The 23,727-nt window shown below is 37.2% G+C and overlaps 8 non-coding genes and 1 pseudogene across 8 annotated transcripts; 3 read left to right on the forward strand and 6 right to left on the reverse strand.

Moving 5' to 3' along the window:
* Positions 1–2,692: 2,692 nt before the first annotated feature.
* Positions 2,693–2,888, reverse strand: LOC148843184 (U2 spliceosomal RNA). The gene has a single exon (XR_016104014.1). It is a non-coding gene; the product is annotated as a U2 spliceosomal RNA (small nuclear RNA).
* A 3,019-nt stretch (positions 2,889–5,907) lies between these two features.
* Positions 5,908–6,103, reverse strand: LOC148843185 (U2 spliceosomal RNA). Its single transcript, XR_016103890.1, has one exon. It is a non-coding gene; the product is annotated as a U2 spliceosomal RNA (small nuclear RNA).
* Positions 6,104–10,020: 3,917 nt separating this feature from the next.
* On the forward strand, positions 10,021–10,216 carry LOC148843186 (U2 spliceosomal RNA). The gene has a single exon (XR_016103889.1). It is a non-coding gene; the product is annotated as a U2 spliceosomal RNA (small nuclear RNA).
* Positions 10,217–11,268: 1,052 nt separating this feature from the next.
* On the forward strand, positions 11,269–11,431 carry LOC148843187 (U1 spliceosomal RNA). Its single transcript, XR_016104012.1, has one exon. It is a non-coding gene; the product is annotated as a U1 spliceosomal RNA (small nuclear RNA).
* Positions 11,432–12,479: 1,048 nt separating this feature from the next.
* Positions 12,480–12,599, forward strand: LOC148843188 (U2 spliceosomal RNA; annotated as a pseudogene).
* A 500-nt stretch (positions 12,600–13,099) lies between these two features.
* Positions 13,100–13,217, reverse strand: LOC148843189 (U5 spliceosomal RNA). Its single transcript, XR_016104008.1, has one exon. It is a non-coding gene; the product is annotated as a U5 spliceosomal RNA (small nuclear RNA).
* A 1,004-nt stretch (positions 13,218–14,221) lies between these two features.
* LOC148843190 (U1 spliceosomal RNA) lies at positions 14,222–14,381 on the reverse strand. Its single transcript, XR_016103975.1, has one exon. It is a non-coding gene; the product is annotated as a U1 spliceosomal RNA (small nuclear RNA).
* A 1,541-nt stretch (positions 14,382–15,922) lies between these two features.
* On the reverse strand, positions 15,923–16,118 carry LOC148843191 (U2 spliceosomal RNA). Its single transcript, XR_016103886.1, has one exon. It is a non-coding gene; the product is annotated as a U2 spliceosomal RNA (small nuclear RNA).
* Positions 16,119–21,336: 5,218 nt separating this feature from the next.
* Positions 21,337–21,496, reverse strand: LOC148843192 (U1 spliceosomal RNA). The gene has a single exon (XR_016103998.1). It is a non-coding gene; the product is annotated as a U1 spliceosomal RNA (small nuclear RNA).
* Between the last annotated feature and the right edge of the window lie 2,231 nt (positions 21,497–23,727).

Genomic DNA, 23,727 nt, shown 5'->3' on the forward strand with positions numbered 1-23,727 from the left:
AAGACAGAACAATAGTTTTCAATTCAACCACTTAAACTGTTATCAAACATCCCCTAAGACTTCCCTTGTGGGATGAGTTCATATGATGTATAACGATTTTCCCACCATTGGCAATGGTTGAAAACCGTTTACACATGAAATTAAATGTCCCTCAAATATTTTGAAAAACCCAATCAAACCCTTTTATCGCCCCTTAAAATGCAAGAAAAGAATATCTAATAACCAATAAATATTGCGTCACGTGTTTCTTTATGTATTCGATATATGACTACTATATACCAAGTATATGTTTCTACGGAATTTTTATATATATATTTTTTTTTTATTTTATATTTTCTTAATTATGATATCAAGAATTAATATATTTGACCTAAAAGATTGAATTATTGATTTACCATCAAGAAAATAATTTCATTTTTGAGTTGATTTTAAATTTTATATTATTTATCACACCTATTTTTTTAATATGATTAATATAAAATATTAGATAAATTCTTAAATGTTTTTTACAAATTGTTTATCAGTAAATGATTTTTACAAAATTTCTATATTATAACGTAATATAATATTTTTGTTTTTTATCTTTATTTTATTGTTATTTAATGATGATATTAAGAATTGACACGTTTAATTCAAAAAGGTTGAATTATTGACCCTCCACCATGAAAATAAGTTTTACTTTTTGATTGGTTTTACTTCTATTTTAAAAAACTTTTATTTAATTACAATTTTTTTTGGAAAGATCAAGGAAAATTTTATTAAAGAAAAAAAAAAAAGAAAGAAAGGAATGTACAAAAATAAGGATAACAAAGACAAACTTCAAACAAATCGCCCCTCATCCGTCACAAGAACAGAAAGTAGCATAAAACTCAACAAAAAAACAGAAATCCATGGACAAAACCGACATTTCTTACCTTCCACACCCGAGCCAACAACTAACTAAATTAAGAACTTACTCCTTCCTCCTCTCCCTTTACCCCTCACTAACTTCTTACCCCTCAAATCTGCTTTTACTGAGGCATCCGCAAAATAATTTATCAGTCTTCGTAGTTTTCTGCTTTTCAGGTAATCCTCCAAAAGTGCAAATCCAAAGATTTTCCCACTTGGAGATCTTTAGGCTATATTTAGTTTAAAGGACAATGTAGGAAAAGGACAATGTGGGGAAAGGTTTCCCTACCTTTCTCTTGCTTTCCCTACATTATCTGCTCTATTTTCCGTAGACTCTGGAGCACAACTTCCTGTTACCCAGACGAAGCTTTCTTCTCCGAAGTCTCAAAGGAACTTTCCTTCTTTTTATGCTACCTATCGATAGTGAAGCTATAGCTTCTTATTTGCCCTCTTCCAATAGAGGCATGGACATCGACCCTCGCTCTCAGCTGCTCTTTACCAGTTCCATTGAGAACCAAACCCATAGATCAGATTTTTTTTACACAACGTTTTTAGACCTGCTCTCTTCGCTGCTCTTTTAGTTAATATTAAGTTAATTTTAAGGTTCCTGGTGTAGGTGTATTTGACAGGTCTTGGATCACACCACATGACATCGGCTTGATGGAATCTTGGCCGTACATATCTAACTGCCTCTAAAAAAGGGTATTTATTCGAAGGCAAATTCAGCTATAAAAAAGGGTATTTATTTCAAGGTAAGGACACTTATCTCTTCTATTCAGAATGCTAAGAGAACTTTCGTTAGTTATTAAAGATTAAGCTCTAAGCCATCGTCTTAAGCTTGATCAAATCTCTCTTTTGGCATTTGGCTAATTTGACTGGTGGAGTCTTTGCCTCTGGGATAACACCCGAGGCCTCTAACATATATTCTTCTCCTGTTCACAGGTCGAATCCATGGCATAGGACACCAACAAAATGCCCTTGTTGCCCTCGTCCCCATCTTTGGCAACAGTTCCTTACTAGAATACAGTGTGACGTAGCCCTTGTGGAAGTCGATGTTGGTCTCAAACGTTCCCAGACGCTACGTCAAAATTGGAAACAAACTCCCATTGTAGTCTGTTCGCTTCTCTTGAAACCCCCCATCACCTTCCATTGATATATGACCTGCAGAGACCTCCCTCTGATTAATCTTTTCTCTTGCACTCTCCACGTAGAGGCTTGTAGTGAGTTCGGCTTCAATCCATACTTGTATACTTTATTTCATGAGGAAATATTCTTAATATAAGATTGGGAAAGGCTGTTAGAATGGTGTGAGCATATATTTTTCCTGATAGAAGCCGATCTCGCTTGTAATTGCTTGAGCTGCAAGCAACTCAGGCCTCCTTCTAATTCAAATTTTGAATTTGACAAAAAAACCTCACCACCCAAAACATGGCCTGTGTCGGTCCCGCCTCCAACCTCACCTCTCCTGACATCAGGAGAAGCAGATCATCTTCCTCCGCTGCCCGCTGGAGAAGACGAACTTTTGGGAACCTCACCGCCTACAACTTGCGATTGGCGGGACCTTCTCGGTGTTAAATTTTTTAATAATTAATATATTATTTATATTATATTTTTATAAATTTATTATATTATTTATTTTTTAATAAAAAATGTGTAAATAAATATATGATGAAAATAATTGAAAAGATATTTGTTATATTTTATTCTTCTTTTAATAATTTATCCAGGCCTTTCAATAGTAGATACTCATGGCCTAGTGGATAAAGATGGACAAGGCGTGAGAAAATTTGAGAATGAGAATTGGTAGGGGTGCACCGGGCCCGTGCATTAGTGCAACGCATGGGCGATGCATGAAGGCCCCAGTAGCAAGCTACTGAGATGGGCCTTCCCCCAAGAAAAATTAACTTAATATCATGTGGGCCAATGGCCCACGTATCAGATATTAAACTGATAAGAACAGATACTACACTTGATCTTAGCCAAAAGGCCGAGAAAGGTATGCTTTGTTTAGCCTCTCAATTTGGCTTTTATAGTTCATCTCTCCTTATCACCTTTTATCTTCCTATCCCATGTGGGATTAAATGATGAGTTTGTGTCTATTTTCAAGCCAACATTCTACACTTGATCTTTCTCTTCCCTCCTAATTTCTTCTCTAAGCCAACATTCTCTCTCAGCTACTTGAATGAATGATATGGCCGGTCTAAGTTAGACCTGATCATCCATCAACAAACAGGTCTAAGTTAGACATGATCATCCATTCAAGAGGAAAAAATAACTTCTTTCTCTGATCTTCCCAGGAGGCCAGAGCCTCTTCCCCTTTGTCGCAAGTTACATTCAATTCTTCCCCCTAACAAACCTAGTTAACCGAAGAAAGAGAAGAAACGACAATGGTTTTTATACAATAGCAAGGAAATAATAGGCTGTGGTGAGATGCATTTCTATTGATTGTTGACTCCTGTCATTCTACCAAATATGCTAGGGAGGGGGTCATTATTAGGTTGAAGGTGACAGGGGTGCAAGTCAGGCCAGGTTAGATTGGGTTGAGGTCAACCATAACCCTATCTGAGTTATTGAACCTCCAACTATAACTCTGCGTTCAGGTTGGTCTGGGACTGATCCGATTTCTCTCCTTCCTTTTGTTAAATGTACTCGTTTCCTTGACCCTAAGGATTCACGTTAATTCATGTTAGCATTATTACTTGCAATAGAACGAGTTAAGATCTTCTGCCAACAAAATATGTTCCAACCTTCTACCAACTTGATCTAACACCGCATATCTGATCACTATGAGACTGCGACCTACCATAAAAGTGGAACTCACCATGTATAAGATATGCAGTGTGAGATTAGCTTGGTAGAGGGTTAGAATGTGTTTTGTTGAAAGGTGATCTTGACTCCAACAAAACATAGTTATCATGTTTTAGGAAAAAAATATCCTTTGAACTTAAAAGATTTGACATGCAATATACTATCAATATATTGGGGGAGCTAGGAATTTTCTTTTTCTTTTTTTTTGTTTGGGGGTAGGGGTGGCAACAAGTCGAGCTTTTCACAAACTGCTCGAGCTCGGTTCATGAAAAGCTTGGCTCGGCTCGATTTCATCCGAGCCGAGCTTGAGCCTATTAGAGCTCGGCTCGTAAGGCTCGCGAGTCGGCTCGAATATATATATATATATATATATATAATAAAATTATAGAAAATAATATATAATAAAAATATTATAATTCTTAATTTTTTAAATATAAAATTTAAACAAATTATATATGATTTTTATTTCTATAAAATATTTTTATAAAAAAATATAAAACGAGCCAAGCTGAGTCGAGCTCGATCTTATGAACTTTTGACTCGAGCTGAGCTCGAGCTCAAGGTTCTGGCTCGAACCAAGCTTGAGCCTTGTAGAATAGTTTCAAAGCCGAGCTCGAGCCTGGTACTATTCTACTCGACTCGGCTCGGCTCGAATCCACCCCTATTTTTTTTGGGGGGGGAGGAATTATTTAGGCTCCATTTGGAAGAAGTAGAGCACAGAATCTTATATTTTATATTATTTTGTATAAATTTACACCGTATATATTTGTATTTATACTCTTTCCAAATTAATCCTTACGTTTTTTGACTTATGGTAATAAGAAAAGTATATTAAGTCAATTACATTAGTAATTCACAGCATAAACAACAAAAATATTATTACAAAATGTCAGAAATTGATAAATGATATGGCCCGGCACAGGGAAAATTCCATTACAACCACCACATAAAAAAATTCGTGTTGGCCCACATGCTAGTTTGGCCTCGCATGGGCCCATGGGCTACAGTCCCAAGCTTGTGCAAGCGGCAAGCCCCCCCCACCCCCTCCCTGCACTTTCGGGCTGCGCTAGCACGGCTCGCTACAGTGCAGAAAAGCATAGAACAATTCACATTATACCTATATTGGCATCTGTCAAATGGCCAAATCCCACAAGTATTACTTAATCCTCAATGTAATTGACTTAGTTTTCCCATAATCTTTTGTCTTGAAAAACACAAAAAAAAAAATGAGATAAGGATTAAAGAAAGTAGGGTTCAGAGACAAATAGGGTGGGAGGGTTTGGATTTATTATGACTTTTTTATGAAAGAAATAGACTGGATTTGATCCAATCGGATCCACAATGTGAGTCCATTATAAATGGATCAGGTCAAATCCAATCTAATGAATATTTTGAATCAATTTGGATCAGTCTAATTCAATGTCTGGACCATTCAATCTGTTCAAATTCATTTTGATTTATATTAGTTTCAATCCAAATCCAGTCCATTGACACATATGTTCTTATCTTATATCAATCCAATCTAATGTCTTGTTGGTCCATCCAACCCGTCCAAATTCATTTTGAACTAAATGGGGTCCAATCTAAAATCAGTTTATTGACACCCTTACCTGTAGATACATACATATAAGTATACATGCATAAATACTTATAGAAAAAGAATATGTAAATATACATTTATAGATGTATAATTTCATGTACATAAATGAATGGACATATACATAAATACTTATATAAATACATATTTATATAATATTTATACTGAAATTAATTGTTCTTACTTTCCAAAAGTCAAGTTCTTGCAGCCTTAGAATTAGAAGGTAAAGCAATAGACGAATAGAGATCTTGTCTTAGTGTGAATTGTTCCACAGGACACCCTGAATTGAGTATTGGTAATACTATTGCAAGTCAATTGATCAAATTTGATACTTGCAGAAAAGAAAGCTCTTGTTTCATAGAAAATAGTTTAAACAAAAGTTCATTCTCACTGGGTTATAGGCTTGTTATATATGGCCAACCCTCGTCTACTAATCATGGGCCTACAACTAATTATCAACAAAATGAAAGAAATTTTGAAGAATAACGATCAGCTCAGGGTCAGAATTTGTAGGTTCAAAGTACATTGGAAATTAGAAATCTGCATTGAAAATTAGAAATCTGCATTGGACCTGTCTGTACTTCTCCAAAGAAATTTTGATGAGAGGTATTCGTAGGGAGTGAGCCAGGCCCCTATAGTAGTGCAACGCATGGGCGGTGCTTGAAGTCCCAGTAACAAGCTACTAAAGTGGACCTTCCCCCAAGAAAAATTAATTAAATATCATGTGGGCCAATGGCCCATGTATCAGATATTAAAACTGATAAGAACAGATACTACACTTGATCTTAGCCAAAAGGCCGAAAAAAGTATGCTTTGCTCAGAGTTCTGATTTCATTCTTATAGTTCAACTCTCCCTGCCCCTTCTCTCCTCCTTTCCCATGTGGGGCTAAGATTATGTTTGGTTTGAAAGAAAAGGAGAAAAGAGACGTCAAAAGAAGTTCTTGCTTTGTATTTGCTCCAGTTTCTTTTGTCCCATGGCTGAAGAATGAATTGTATTATGAGATGAGATGTCAATATTTTAAAAGTTTTGAGTGGTTAGTATGTGGTCAAGCAAGTGCAACTGTTTTCTCTACAGGCATCCTTAGAATGGCAGTGTACCTCTTAATATGTGAAATGAATATTTGATCTGATTGTTCCCTGGAAGATTGTTATGAGATGCCAAAATAGCAAGTGTTAGAAAATAAGTAACTATTCAGGGATCTCTTAACAGCTTAAGCTATTAGGTTCAATGGTTGCATGGTTTCTTGAGGTGATATCATTAGGGGTGAACATTGTTTGGTTAAAACTAAAAAACTAATTAAACCAAAAATTTTGGTTTTTAGGTTTGAAAGTTCAGTTAATCGATTTTATTTATTTATATAATATAATATTAATATATTAATGGATTTCTGTTTTGATATGTAAATGTATACTAGTAAACGTGTATGTGCATTTGCACATAGTAGTATCTCTAAGACAAAACTATTTATAATTTATGGTCATTTTTATAATTTATTTATTTAAAAATTAACTAAAGTATTAAATGAACAATTCCTAAACAATTATAATTTATGGTTCCAACACCCTGGCAGTTTTTGAACAGTTATAATTAGGTAGTTTCTGAAGTGAGAGTAAAGGACATATATGTCTTCTTTATACCCGTCCTATGCCTAGACAAAAAGGTAAAAAACGTTGAATGAAAATTTCTAAAAAAAAGATATTCACTCTTTTATAAATAGTATATATATATATATAGTCCGCGGTAGTTCAAGACTGGAATTGGCACAATATCGTGAAGTGGCCGGCCTTGCTCAATTTGGGTCAGACCTTGATGCTGCGACTCAGGCATTACCCAATAGAGGTGCAAGGCTTACAGAAGTACCGAAACAACCACTATATGCACCACTTCCAATTGAAAAACAAATTCTAGTCATTTATGCAGCTGTCAAGGGATTCTGTGATCGAAATGCCACTAGACAGAATTTCTCAATATGAGAGAGCCATTCCAAGTAGTATAAAACCAGAATTACTGCAATCCCTTTTAGAAAAAGGTGGGTTAACTAACGAAAGAGGCTGATTTTTCTCAATGGCAAAAAGTCCTCGGTGCAGTGTTTATTCCTCTTTCTTGAACGTTATGAAAAGGCCTCTGGGCAAGCAATAAACAGAGGTAAGAGCTCCTTTGGTCCCAAGAATCTCTCTCCGAATCGTAATAACATGATCACCACGATTTCTGGCATACCCAAGAAGCAACTCCCTTGCTAATATCTGAGTATTCCTCTTTAAAAAGGAAGACTCAAAAAGGTCTACTTTGCTGAATTGACAGAACAAATTCGTTACAAGGTTGGAAATCTCACCTTTTCTTTTGTCTAGAGGCGGCAAATTGATACTTATGAAGCATGTTTTGGCATCCATGCCTATTTATGAAGACCATTGAAAACTTATTCATGGATTTTGGTGGGGATTGGAAGACGGAAGGAAAAAGTGCCACTGGCTTTCGTTTGATAGAATTAGTCAGTCGTAGTATATATGTGTATGTGTGTATTAACCGAATAAATCAATTGCTCACCCATATCATGATTGACCAAATGGCCTGTCTCTCTCTAGTCTCTTTAAACCAAGATCTTTATGCTGCATTTCTACCAAGCGAAATGGTAAGTTCTACTAAATTCATATCATCATTTTCTTATGTACATCATTCTTTTCTCCGATGAGAAAAGCTGAGAAGAATATTGAGGTGAAGTCTTTGTATCAAGAGCCCCTCCTCATAGTTGGCTACTAAGATGATCTCTGATTTTCCCATTCTACTCTAACATAACTTGTACATGATTTTCCCAGTGCTGAGCTTCACACATAAAAAAACTTCAGTCCTTCCTACTCTCATTATTATCGTCATCATCATCATCATCATCCAAGCCTTATCCCAACTAAATGGGAGCAAAAGACTTCCATATGCTTCATTCTGACTCTCCAAAATTAGTGTCATTACCATGGTTTTAAAAAATGATTCGGAAATAAAATCATTCTGGCCACCGATTTCCGGGTTGACGGTCCGACTGTTTAATTTGAATGAATGGCTCATTCTAACAAAAATAATTAAAAAAAAAAAAACCAAAAACTGTTGAATGGATAAACGGTTCGACCGCCCGAATCAATGGATCAATGATTTTTCAATGGCCAGGAATCAGGCTTGGGGTAAAACGGAACCGATTGCCTGAACAATTCCCCGGCCGAACAAAACCCTCTGGGTCAACGGCAGTTGGAAAACCATGGTCATTACTCTTGTAGTTCCCTCTGTTTTGCCAGAAAATAGTCTTTTCTTGATGAATGGTCCAAGAATGTTTTGTTTTGATATTTTTGCCTCAAGCCTGTTCAGTGTTGTCCATCTTTCGTTCAACGAATTAGCACTACTATGCAAGCACATAATTCAGACCGATACTCTGGATGATAAATTGATAATCCTATTGCGTTTTTTTTTTCATTTTTTATTCCCTTCTATCAAGAATATTTTCATCAATTTTTCCAATCTCATATCCATGTGCAATTGTTCATTGCGCCTGTCAAAATTGGGTCTACTTACACTATAATGTTTTCTATCTGTTTCAGCCCTACCCCAAATAATAGTTTTCTTGATGTTTTTATCAATACTTTATACAAGTAATCAAGTGCAAAATGTCCAAAATTGGATATGTCCATATATTAAATTAAATAATCCATCGTGTGTATATATCAAATTAAGTAGGGGTGAGCAAAAAAAAACAGAAAAATCGAATCAACCGAAAAAACGACCGAAACTGAACCCAAAAATCGGTGTGGTTTCAGTTAATCAATATAGAAAATCGGTGGTTAACTGAACCGACCAGTATATATATTTTTATATATTTATGTATATTATATATTTTTTATATATTATAATTTAATAAATATGCATTATATATATATAATATGTGATATATTATTTATTAATTAAAATATAATATTTTATATATTTTTTGAATTTTTTATTATATATTTATATATTTTTATAATACATATTATAAAAATTAAAAACCAATAAATTAATAAACCGAACCAGTCAACCGATTAATCGATTAATTTCGATTACCAGTTTTCCAAAAACCGATAATACTGATTCAGGCCAATCCCAGACCAACCTGAACCCAGAGTTATAGTTGGAGGTTCAATAACTCAGATAGGGCTAGGGTTGACCTCAACCCGATCTAACCTGGACTGACTTCCACCCTTGTCACCTTCAACCTAATAATGCCTCCCTCCCTAGCATATTTGGTAGAATGACAGGAGTCAATAATCAATAGAAATGATATCTCACCACAGCCTCCTTGCTATTGTATAAAAACCATTATTGTTTCTTGACTCTTTCTTCGGTTAACTAGGTTTGTTAGGGGGAAGAATTGAATGTAATTTAGGACAAAGAGGAAGAGGCTCTGGCCTCCTTGGGAAGATCAGAGAAAGAAGTTATTTTTTCCTCTTGAATGGATGATCATGTCTAACTTAGACCTGTTTGTTGATGGATGATCAGGTCTAACTTAGACCGCCCATATCATTCATTCAAGTAGGTGACAGAGAATGTTGGCTTAGAGAAAAAATTAGGAGGGAAGAGAAAGATCAAGTGTAGAATGTTGGCTGGAAAATATACACAAACTCATCATTTAATCCCACGTGGGATAGGAAGATAAAAGGAGGTAAGGAGAGATGAACCATAAAAGCAAAATTGAGAGGCTAAATAAAGCATACCCTTCTCGGCCTTTTGGCTAAGATCAAGTGTAGTATCTGTTATTATCAGTTTAATATCTGATGCGTGGGTCATCGGCCCACATGATATTAAATTAATTTTTCTTTGGGGAAGGCCCATCTCAGTAGCTTGCTACTGGGGCCTTCATGCACCGCCCATGCGTTGCACAACTGTACGGGCCCGGCGCACCCCTACCAATTCTTATTCTCAAATTTTCTTATTTATCTACTGGTCCATGAGTATCTCGAACAGTAAGGCCTGGGCTGGAGTTAGATAACGGGTTTTCGGATTTTTGGATCTGATCTGATTTAAAGAAATTAATAAACTATTAAAAGAAGAATAATATATAATAATTTAAATAAAGAAAAACAAAAATTGAAAGTATTTTTCTAACTATTTTTATTATATATACATGTTTTTATTAAAAATAAATAATATAATAAATTTACAAAAGTATAATATAAATAATATATTTATAAATAAATAAATAACATATATATCAAATCAGATTTTCTCAGATTGGATAGAAAAGACGATCTGAATTCAATCCAATTTCTGATTGAATTCTATTATCCGATTCAAAAATTCAAAATGAGGCTATCCAAATCTGAAAATATAAGATTGGGCTTTGAATCGGATCAGATCATTTGCACCCCTAGCACAAGTATGTTCTATTATATGGAGGGCTAGAAAGCTTGTAAACTTTCAATATATGGTTAATTGAGCTCCCCAATTGGGTTCTTCGTCGTATTAATTATGGGTTGCAAACAATCTGTTATCTGCTATAAATGGCTATATATTTTGGATTCTATTAAAAACAGTTTCAAGTTTTTCTTTTCAATAATATTAGTTAATTTTTTTAGTACTTCTAGAGAGGAATCTAGAGCATATCATCTAGTTGCTCAGAAAGCAAATTCATTCTTGATTGAGTCAATATGAATAGATATAATCCCATTAGATTGGTCGATGAATGTTGTCTCTTTTGATGTTTAATGAATTGTTTTATTTGCTAATTAAATAATGTTGTCACTTGTCTCATTCATAAAATTAGGACCCACCATTGCCCTTCAAGACCCAAGATAATTCTAAGCTCTATTAGTCTAAGCCTACCAAGAATATGTAAGATGGAGATGGTCAGAATATTCAGTTAGAGATTTTCTTGGTTTTTATCCCACATTGGTAAAGTATAAGAAGGAATAAGGGAGAAAGAGATGAATAAATAGAAATAAAAATAAAAATTAGAAACATATTTACTTGAACGGGGTCGATGGGTGATCAAAAAGTCCCATGGCCAAGGTTGGCAACCTCCATTGCACTAGGGAGGGGTGCATGTACCTAACATCTTCCCAAGTGGGAGAGTGTACGTCATAATTTGTGATAATGGGGATACGTGTTCGTGCGGCCCCTGCCAATTATGTAATGATCAGGGCTTCTTTCCTAAACCTCAAAATAAGCACTTTTGATGCACAGCTAAATCTTAGTTATTTACTTATCCAAATGTGATGTATTGTTTTAGCGCATTCAATTAGAACATAAAATTTAATGAAGATCCTTCACAAACCAAATCATAACATGCTTACAATTGATTATCATATGCTGATTCCTAAAGTGTGAAATATCAACAACTGAAATCAGAATTGTTAACTGATGATTTATGGTACTAATCACTGTAAGAGGAAAGGAAGGTTCTGATGATATATCCTTCTCACTCAAGTGCAGACTGTGTAGTAGCCCCACTTGATGAAAGGAGTCGGTGATCAACAGAAATGGTTACCTCACCACAGCCTATTATTTCCTTGCTATTGGTAGAAATGCTATGTTGTAGAAACCATTTCTTCTTACTCTTCTTCATTTAACTAGTTTGCTTTGTTATGGGGGAAGAATTGAATGATTATAACTTGTGACAAAGGGGAAGAGGATCCTGGCCTCCAGGGAAGATAAGATAAAGAACTTATTTTTCCTCTTGAATGAAATTGTCCAATAAATAATTACAAAATAATCTTTCTTACAAACAAAAGTATTAATATAAGGTATACAAACCAAAATTAAAGACAGAAAGAAAAGAAATAGATTATAACATCACATGATCACAGCCATGGCTGAAGTATCATCTGTTTGTTGATGGATGATCAGGTCTAACCAGACCAGCCATATCCTTCATTCATGTAATTGAGGGAGAATATTGTTTTAGAGAAGAAATAAGAAGGAAAAAGAACAATTATTTGTCATGAATTTTGAAAAAAAAAAATGATGCATACTCATTTCAAAATTTGAAAATAGAGAACAATTAATCATTTAGGCTCAGTTTAAGAAGAACACAAATACAAATATGTATGGTATAAATACATATAAAATAATATAAAATACAAGGTTTTGCATTCTACACATTTGTATTAATACTCCTTCCAAATTGAGTCCCATGAATTATAAAATACAAATTGAGAAGCAAAACAAAGCGTACCTTGGTCGGCCTTTTGGCTAAGATCAAGTGTATATTTGTTTTTATCAGTTTAATATCTGATACGTGGGCCATCAGCCCACATGATATTAAATTAATTTTTCTTGGGAGAAGGCCCTTGCAGAAATCGAGTTGTAAATCTGGAAAAAAAACACAAAAAAGAGGTAATTTTTTTCACAATAGCACTCTTGAATTTGTTCCTCTCTCTCACACACTCTCTCTCTCTCTTTCTGTGTGTGTAACAGATCTGAGTTCTATACAGATGTGTAACGGAATGAGATGATTACAGATCATTGTCTAAATCCCACGATCAAAATCTTTTGAAAATAATTCTCACTTAGCAGTATCAAGTACCTCACAGAAAAAAATATAAGATGCAATGTTGTCTTCTCTTTCCGGAACACTACAGGAATGAGAATGGCATCTGCAGAAAAAAATATAAGGCTATGATCGTTGAAGACCTGCAAAGCATAAGAGGTAAAGTGCTGCGTTCAGAGTATTCTGTTTAAGATCTTTGAAGTTTTTACAGTTCTCTTAATGAACTGCAGATTTTATGAAATGGTCTTCGTTTTTTGAACAATTTCATCTAACTTTATTTAAGAAGTTGGTTTGTTGGGGCAATCTCAGGAAAGAGAAAAGCCCTCCAAAAATAGGCGTATGTCGCTTTGAGCAGCGAGCACACGGTATTCTTTAGTAAAAGGCGAAAGAATAGTACGCTCTATGCTCACCGCGCGGCTGCGTGGGTTAATTTAGCAGACGAAAGTATCTGATATAGGAGCCTGGGTGAGTGGTCTTTTCCTCTTCTAACCATGTGGGACGTTATAACCATCTGGGTGTGTGGTATGGTTCACAGTTCACTCACTTTTGAAGCAATTTTTTGACTTTCTTATTTGTTTGTTACCATATGAAACCAGAGTGGAGACAAATTTAGTCCGACTGGTTGTTTGAGAAATCCCCACCCCCACGCTTCTCTAAGCTATTTTTCTATTTCAATATTTCTTTGATTTAGGCTTTGTCTGGCGTGGTGGTCGTTTCCTTGATACTGGAAGAGCAATTCGGCAATGGTCGATCGTTGATTTCAATTGCATCTCATTTCTCAGCCTGGTCAAATGGTCAAGCTGCTAGAGGGCAATGGGCTGAGTTTTATATGCACAAGTGCCAAAGGAAGAAGGGGAAGGCTGCAAGAGGTGCTGCTTAAGATTTTCAGAACAGAACTTTGTATCCCAAGGTTGAACTGTAGATCAGCTACATAGGTTTTTACTTCATCCAACTATTTCCCTTTTTCTCTAAGGTTGCATTTGGCATTACTTATTTTAAGGATTTATCTCCTTTTTTTTTCAATTAAAATGTCCCATGAACATTGAATTTTTAACTATAAAAAGAAGATAAATCCTTAAATTAAAGAATGTCAAATGCAGCCTAAACTCACTTTCCATCCATACTTAAATGAAATTTCTAACACAAAACAGAAAAAAAAAATGGAAAGCTTTCAAACATAAACACCAGAAATCTTCAAAAACCGAACCATAAAGCAATATATTGTTCAGAAACACTGAACTGAACCATAAACACTCAGGCCATTCTTAACCAAAGGAAAAATTCTGGAAGTATTGCATTCTTTCTAATTGGTGTATAGAGTGCATTTATCTCTTTCACCACACCCTTCAATTGTCATCACATCAAATTAACAAATTTCAATTGTTAATTGAATCGAACAAAATTTGAGGAATCGGAGAATTGGGCAGGGGCCGCGCGAACGCGTACCCCACTACCACAAATTATGACGTACATTCTCCCATTTGGGGAGATGTTAGGCGAGCACCCCTCCCAAGTGCAATGGAGGTCGCCAACCTAGGCCATGGACCTTCTTGATCACCCATGGACCCCGTCCAGGTAAGTATGCTTCTCTCTTCTTCTTTAACCCTATTTATACACCTCCATCTCTCTTATTCTTTCTCATACTTAGCCGATGTGGGACGAGAAGCAACAACTGGTCAAACTAATTGCTTTATATCTAACCCACTCTAATATTCCAATACTCTATTCTCCTGTGACAAACCTTTTATTTGGGTCTTTGAGGTCCAAGTGGCCATATTTGTGGTCCAAGGTCCCTTAATTTACCATGTGTTATATGGTCATAGGCCACATAAGATGAGTGCCACCTATGATATGATTTAGACAAAAACTCGCATATTCAAAACCAAAAAGTTATAAACATAGCAGAAATGCATATTTTAATGATTTATATAAATTATATTACAGTCAATCTTAATAGGAATCGAATTAGGACAATGTACATATCATATAATAACTTTACTAATAACATAACAGCCGATGTATATCTAATTAACCTGAAGATATATTAGACCAATGAAAATATACAAGATCCATAAATTAAAGAGGTTTTTACTGTTCAGTCCACCTTCAGAAATCCTAACTCTATCGTACAATTGGGGGTAGGTGCCAGCTCGTAATTGATGTCAATTTACGGGTGGGTATGGATTGTTACTGGAGGAGGTATTTATAATTTTGAATTGTTGTAGATCTGTAATTTAATTCAGAGTGCAGTTTACTAATCCCTAAACTAAAATATCTGAGACACAAATCAAAAAGCAACTATTGTATTTCTTTATAAAAAAAAAACAATTATTGTATTTTAATTACTTAATCATTTTTTCTGCATCTGTTCTTTTTTTTTCATTTTGTAAGCTGCCAAAATATTAATTCAATGGGTTTGTCTTCTTAATGGTTACTAATGTAATAAAGTCAACTTTGTAAATAATAATTTGCATTTCTGCAAATAATGAGTATGTTCTTATTTACCTATTTATTATAAATTAATATGTAAACTAATAATTTACATATATATTATTATAGAAACATCAGATCCATCAGAATTTCTAAGATATGTAACATATCATATGCATTTCAAAAATTCTACTTAGTAAAATAATTATTTTATTCTAATTTATTAATAAATTAAAAATAACCATTTTTTACATTAGTAGTTGATGGATCAATGGATTTGACAAACCATCCATATATTCATCTTATAGTTCTTCATACCCATCAAAACCATTTAAAGTAGTGTGGAACTTTAATGGTTGTATTAGCTTTGAATGGGGCTTCTAGTTTTCTTTTCGATGATGTTAAAAATTAGTTCAAATTTGAGTAGATTCATTTAGGAAAGAAACCTAAATAACAAGAATTTTCTCTATATGCCTGCATCCAATAAATCATATGAAGGGATTTGAACAGATTAAGAAACGTTAAAAAGAATAATAAATTTTAGTTAATCAGTAAAAGGCCCCATTACAGGGTGGATGTGTACTGTATAGCGTTGAATCAAACCATAAGCATCAACCTACCAACAAATGGGCCATCCCTGTTGATAATATCTAGTGGCCCACCAACTAAAACAATATTGAGAACTAAGAATTGGTAGGGGTGCGCCAGGCCCGTGGAGTAGTGCAACGCATGGGCGACGCTTAAAGGCCCCAATAGCAAGCTATTGTGCTGGGCCCTCCCCCAAGAAAAATTTATTTAATATCATGTGGGCCGATGGCCCACGTATCAGATATTAAACTGATAAGAACAGATACTACACTTGATCTTAGCCAAAAGGCCGAGAAAGGTATAATTTGTTAAGCCTCTCAATTTCGATTTTATAGTTTAGCTATCCTTTGCAACTCTTTACTCCTATCCGATGTGGGATTAAAAGGCCAGCTTTCAGAAACGGCAAGAATAATGAGCCCTAGGTTCTATGCTCTAGCAACAATCTCTCTCTCTCTTCTATTTTGTATCTTCTTGCTCTACTAATAATGCATACTGATCTTATTCTTATGAATTAATTTGTTTGGTTGATGAGAAAACCAGGATTCAACCAGAGTGATACTGAGAAGATAAAACCTTTGTATCAATAGGTCCTCCCCTTAGGTTGGTTGCTAAGGTGATCCTTGATTTTGTGATTTTCCCCTGCTACTCTATACTACCTGTAGACGTTATGCCACTATGGTTCTGCCTAACAGAATTAGAAATGAAGCAGCGTAGAATAGAAAATTACTATGCAGAGTGGTTCATCCAAGTAGCCACCAACCAATGGGACAATACTAGATAATGATAAATTGATCTATTATCTTTACCCTTTCTTTCAGTTCTAAGATAAATCCATTAGAAACCAATATCTTGTGTGGCTATCACTAGTTACTAGTTCTAATTTCAAATGGCTATGTTTCAGAGTGGTCTGTTTAAGATTTTTCTTTTCCCTTTGTGTGCATTTGAACCAGCCATCTCTCTTTATGAACTACCGATATCTTATCAAATGGTCTTCTTTTCCTAAACAATTTCTTCATCTAAATTCTAAATATGACTACCGGTTGCTACTAAGATGGGCTGAGGGCAATAATGTAATTGTACTTCATTTAGCCGAGGGCTGGTGGGTCTGGGAGCTCATGTGTCCAAAGGCTGCATGATCCGACCTGAGGATCAAAGAGCACGTCAGAGGCCCCGTGTGTTATCATAGGGGTGGAGACTCCAACGGTCAAGTTAGTAAGGGCGTAACAAGGGGTCGGACGAGGCTTGAGTAGAAATAGTTCAGACAAGGTCACCAGGGAGCTAGAGAGATTAGAGCAATAAATGCCATGATGAATTACCTCATAATAACACTTCTTATTTATACTTGAGCTTGCCAAGAGTTAGTTGGAATGCCAAGATGAATTACCTCATAGTAACACCACTTATTTATACATGAGCTCGTCAAGAGTTAGTTGGCAACGGACAGCCAGAATGTGATTTGGCCTGTGCTACGTGGTGCAATCCTGAGCCTGCCATGTTCACCTACATCATTACCCAACCAGATTGCATTTAAGACCATCAATTCCTTCATCTAGACCAACGCTAATTGGAGGGGTCTTTGGTTTTATGTTCAGATGCATATAGAAGATTGGTTATCCTCTAGCCTAGAGAATGGTGAGTTATTTGAATTTAAACAAAAATTATGGATGTGTTTGGAAACGGTGTAAAACTTTACACCGGTTCGATTTTGTTCGCGTTTGGAAGGAGAGTGTAATCATGGTCAATGTAAAACTCCATTCTGGTTTAATTTTGCATATGTTTTATGTCGATAATTAATGTAAAACCTATCAAATGTAAAGTTTTACATCGATTATCGATGTAAATACTACATTAATTTTATCAATGTAAAACTTTACACTCTTCATCCATCGCATTTTTAAAAAGCAATGGTCACTTTCAAGGTTTAATATAAAACGTCATACCATTGGTGTATTTTTACATCGATAATGTTCTACACTGATTCCAAACGCAAATTATGTAACAACGTGCTGGTGCATGCTCAGATTTGGTGAAGGGTTCAATTGTTCAGGTGGATGTGGTTCCTTTCAAGCAGTGGTACCTCTAGCACTGTGCTCACGACGAGAAATAAGGAGAGGAAGGTGAAGCTACTATTGAGGAGCCAAACAAAAGAAACCATTTTCTGAGGAACTTGAGGAGCATCAACAAGTTGGCAAAGCTTGATCCTCACTTGGAAGTGCAGTTCAGCAATGGTCATTCGTTGATTGCAATTGCATCTCAGCCTGGCCAAATGGTCAAAGCTGATGGAGATCAAGGAACTGGAGTTTTATATGCACAAGATCTGGAGGAAGAAGGAGAAAACTGCTACTTAAGATTTTCATAGCAGAATTTTGTATCCCAAGATTGAACTATTGATCAACTTAAGTGGGGTTTTAGTTCATCTGACCATTTCCCTTTTCCTCTAAACTCACTACCTATCTTTGCTCGAATGAAATTTTGAACACAAAATAGAAAACAGAGAGCTTTCAAACATAAACACCCAAAATCTGAACCATAAAGCAATGAAAAAATCCAAAATTTTAATTATATATTTTACGGCTAGGATAATGAAGGCCATCTTAATCAAATGAGACACTCTGAAATACCCCAGATAACTAGTCATGGCACATTTAACCAATGAGTGCAGATTGCAAAGATCTTCGACCTCCATCACATTGCCATATACTTATTATCCATTCCATTGTGAGAGAAATAGGTCATGTAATAAAAAAAAAAAACAATTATTTGGAATAGAACAAAAACATTCATACCAACAAAATAAATCTGCAAACCAAGTAGTTAGAAAACAATCAAAAAAGTATATCATCAAATGTTACTTGAATAAAAACAAAATTTAAAGAATGAAGAATTAGGTAGGGGCCGCACGAACGCATACCCCATCAGGGTACCCTCCCTTAGTGCAATGGAGATCGCCAAGACACCAACCTAGGCAAATCAACTACTGTGGTGGTGGTTGTTGTTGAGTTACTTAACTACTTGGTTGAGAGAGTAAGATGAGAGTAATGGAGAAGGGGCGGCGCAGTTTTAGGGGTGCAGAAGAAACCCATCAAACAGAACAAGGGAAGAATTCTGAAGAAGGTGGTAGACTGTCTCAACTCTGTTGATCACCTCTTCTCCACCGTCCAGTTCTCCTGCACTATAGATAAGACATAACCAGCTCTTCTAATTCAAAGCCTCTTATTGTAGTCTGAAATGGGTGACTAGAGCAGTTTCAACAACCAAAATGAACAAGAAAAACAATCAAACAACAAAAAAAAAAGTGGGGGAACTGGAAAGAATTTACAATTGAAGGTTCCCGTGCTCAACCAGGTAATTTTGAGTCTAGAGATAGTTTGAGATGTTGAAGCACATGGTACACCACAACTATGGTCCTTCTTCCTTGCTCGAGGATGATGTCTAGAATATCAAATGTTCTACCACATTATCTTAGGTTTTTAACTAGAATGAGATAATACAGTAATGGGCATGGCAAATTTGAATAGAGAATAGTACAATTGAGGAGCCAAAGCAAATCAACTATTTCCTGAACTTGGGAAGCATCAAGGTCACAAGGTTGATCCTTACCTTGAAGAGCAGTTCAGTAATGGCCATTCAGAGGTCAAAGAGCTGGAGTTTTATGTGAACAAATATCTAAAGGAAGATGGGCATGTCTACAGGAGGTGCTGCTTGAGATTTTCATAGCAGTAATTTCTATTTTTGTTACGACCCATTTGTCCCATGTTAGTATGGGATGCTGATGTGAGGTATCCCACATTGGTAGTATGGGATGCTGTTTTGGGGTATATATATGTTTGGGTTCCCTCCCTCTAATAACTAGCTTTTAAGGGTAAGTTCTCCTAAGGCACATAATAAATTGTATCAGAGCCTATACTATGAGGTTGTGTGGTCTCGTGAGCGTTTATTCAATAAATGCTGTCACATATGCACTACCTCAGCAGTTCACCTTTCTTGCTCTTTCGTATGCATCGAGAATGGAAAAAGTGAACTTCAGTTTTTGTGCACACCTTCCGTTTGGGGAAGTTATTTTTTTTAAACTTCCACAAATGGTTAGATTTTTTTTCACTATTATGCTGATGTGGAGCGTAGTGGCGCCTACTTATCATAAACGGTTGTAATTATTACCTTTTTCGGTTTTGCAAATAAATAAAGTACAAGCATTGAATGAAAAAACATAAATAGAACCAAACACATACTATGCCTCCCAATTGCAATCGTGTGGCACAGGTGGTGACATCGGTATTGTAGTATTCAGTCGGGACTAGATAGACTAGTGTAAACCCAATCTACGTGGGTGTCGGGTTTGCAAAGAGTGGTGGAATTTTATGATCCATTTGTCCCATGTTGGTAGTATGGGATACTATTGTGGAATTTTCATTGGAATTTTCATTGGACATTTTCTATCCCTTTGTCTAAACATACAATGAGCATAAAGAGGGCATATATGTTCTTTACTCTCACTTTAGAAATTGCCTAATTATAACTGTTCAGAAACTATCCATGAAATTAGAGATACTGCCAGGTGCAAATTCAAGTACATGTTTACTAATAGTTTTTAGGAATGAATTCTCCTAAAGCACATAACAATTTTTTTATCCTAAGGTTGAATTTCACCCTACCAACCTTTTTCATTCCTAACTGTACATCTGTTTAAATGAGCTTTAGTTCATTCGACTTTTTCTCTTTTTCTTTAAATTCACGACCCATCTCCATAAATGAAATTTTTTAACCAAAAAACATAAAAAAAAGCTTTCAAACATAAACAATAGAGATCTTCAGAAGTTAAAAAAATATTTCATACAGCAGTATAAGAATCCAAGTTTTATTTTTTATTGATAACAGACAATTTTTTTGTTGATAAGGAAGCAATATAGTCCGATGTATATGAGGTCCAGATAAATGTTGACTCTAAAGACGGAGCAAACTTAACAAACATGTGAAGGAGCCTACCTTGATCTACAATAGTTGTATTCTATCTCCAGGTTTTGGCTCTGCTCAAAGATTTTTACTACTTAGATATGACCCCCTGGTTCTGTGGTTTCTCTTAGTTCCACCACAAGTCGTCCCAACCAGGAATCACGGTGGTGGAAACAACCACCGGAAAACGGCTTCAAGATCGAAGTGATGGTGCAAAGTCATCTAAGACACTCAGGCATCGGCATGGTAATCTGCAGCAATTGAGAAAAGCACATGGAAGAATCAGAAAAAAAACTAGTACAATCCCCAAATCCCAAGAAGAATCAGAAAAAGCTCTAAACCTTTGAGTAAGGAACTCTCCCGAAAGCTGGCTATACTAAAGTCAAAAGAGACACTCCGAAAATATCCCAGCTCCTGTCCACTTGGCCATGGCGAATTTGAACAAAGAATGGGACCTTCTCTGATGGGCTAAGTATTCTCATGATATGAGATCAATTTGGGAGAATAAGAAAGAAAAAGAGAGGTTGTTCTCAGATTTTCATGAGTAAAATTTGGAGATGAAGAATTGGGTAGGGGCCGCACGAATGCGTACCCCCTCTACCACAAATTATGACGTACAGTCTCCCACCTGGGGAGATGTTAGGCGAGTACCCCTCCCAAGTGCAATGGAGGTCGCCAACCTAGGCCATAGGCCTTTTTGATCACCCATTGACCCCGTCCAGGTAAGTATGTTTCTTCCCTCTTCTTTCTCCCTATTTATAAGCCTTTGTTTCTCTTGCTTCTTTATTACTAAGCCTATGTGGGACAAAAACCAAGAAGTATTCCATTATGGTCGTATCTACCAACTTGTGATCTAAAGTCTTCTTCTAACTTGTCAGGTTGTCACGGGGGTAGTTCTACAGTGGAAGAAACTCGTGCGGCGTCCTGGCCAAGGCAGGCCAGAACAAGCCTTTATACGCATAGAGGCTAGGAGTTGCCCGATGGGATGGCTCTACCAAAGTCAGTAGCACTGGATCATGACCTCAAGTCCACTGACCGGGGCACTCTCCTGGCTCAGACCGGTCCATGGGAGGCGCCAGTTACGTGCTAAAGGGGGACAACCATAATGCAAGGTGACCATGCGCCGATGAGGTGACTTGGCACCGATGTGAGGGGTCTCCTGTAGGCCGAAGATGACAAGCACCTGTGTGCCATGATGATAGGAAACCGCTTGGGCCGGAACACACCCAAGCACTAAAGGCAACGGGATAGCTCACTCAGCTTGCGCAAGGGACTGGCATGGTGAATGGTCATGCTTGAGCCAAGCCCGCATGCCAAACCTCCCTTGAGTATCGGTAGCACAGTGCCAGTCCAACACTGTCCCCATGAGCAAGTGTGCACCCATGAGGAACCCTGATAGCCATGCAAGCCGTTAACCAGGGCCGCCCCGCAAGGGGATGAAGGTCTAAGAGTGCCAAGGTTAGGCACCCAAGGAAGTCAATCACCCCTCCTCAAAGAGTACGTTAAGCTTTTGGTGGTCTGCCTAAACATGACATCAGTTCTCCCAAAAATTTTACAGGCAAAAATGACGGGCATGTCCCTAACTTAAGCCTATCAAGTGTAGGCAAGGCTAAGCCTGTGTCAGACCGTCACAGGCTCCCCCACTCAATCCATTGTCGACCTTGACAATGGTCTTCACGTGAATGCGCGTCTGTGTCCCGCACCATCCACTTCTCCACCAGTTCTAGGGCTCACCTGGTCAACTCGGGTCTTGCCTATGTTGGTGTCCATTTATGGGGACGGAACCATTTCACCATGCCGGCCTGCATGGACTTCACCCCCACTGTTGAAGTTACTCAAACCGCGCAATGGCTATGCCGTTGAACTGAGAAAGAAGAGCCCTCGAAGAAATATGTGTGGTGCTTTGCGGAGGTCCGCCCCATGTATCATCTTACCTCAAGGCTCAACCGTCTTCTTGGTAGCTTTTCAGTGATGCTATCGAACACACTGATAGGTCTACTCCTCATGTTGGCAATGACCTGGGTACTCTTTCACCATGCTGGCCTGCATGGACTTCACCCCCACTGTTGAAGTTACTCAAACCGCGCAATGGCTATGCCGTTGAACTGAGAAAGAAGAGCCCTCGAAGAAATATGTGTGGTGCTTTGCGGAGGTCCGCCCCATGTATCATCTTACCTCAAGGCTCAACCGTCTTCTTGGTAGCTTTTCAGTGATGCTATCGAACACACTGATAGGTCTACTCCTCATGTTGGCGATGACCTGGGTACTCTTTCACCATGCTGGCCTACAGACTTCACCTCGCCGATTCAGGTTACTCAAACCTAGTCATGGCTTATGCTCTCTTGGCCCTCGAAACTATGCTTTGCCTCGCCGACTCGGGTTACATCTTCACTCCGAGGGGGCCCCACTGCTGCTGCCTCAAGGAGACCTGACCACAATCTGTGCGAGTGTGGCAACTTTTACCCTTGAGTTGCCGAACATGCACTCGCCTTGTGATGAGCTTTTACTGCTGCAAGTGTTCAACCTGAAAACTGAGCATGTCCACCTGATACTTTGCCGGTGTAGGGCCGCCATGCTCCAACGGCTAGCGCAACCACATTCCTAACAAGGCCCACGCGTCTGCCCCCGCATGAGGACAACAACCAATGCGTCTGTACCCGCAAGGGAAGCTGTTTTAGGGTCATTGGAATGGGAATGCAAACATTGAATGGCCTCTTGCTAGGCCTGATAAACAATCTGCTCGGACGGTGTACCCACATTCCTATCAAGGCTCACGCGTCTGACCCCGCATGAGGACAACAACCAATGTGTCTGGCCCCGCAAGGGAAGTTGTTTTAATGTCATTGGAATGGAGACACGAACAATGAAATGGCCTCTTGTCAGGTCTGATTTGAAATCTACTCGATCTTGGGTGGAAGTGCCTAGGGACCGCACCCCACAAAATGTTGCTTGTCGAAATGA

This window comes from Nelumbo lutea, chromosome 8 (genome assembly GCF_056320005.1).
Source record: "Nelumbo lutea isolate HS-2025 chromosome 8, American lotus-T2T, whole genome shotgun sequence".
Classification (NCBI taxonomy): domain Eukaryota; kingdom Viridiplantae; phylum Streptophyta; class Magnoliopsida; order Proteales; family Nelumbonaceae; genus Nelumbo; species Nelumbo lutea.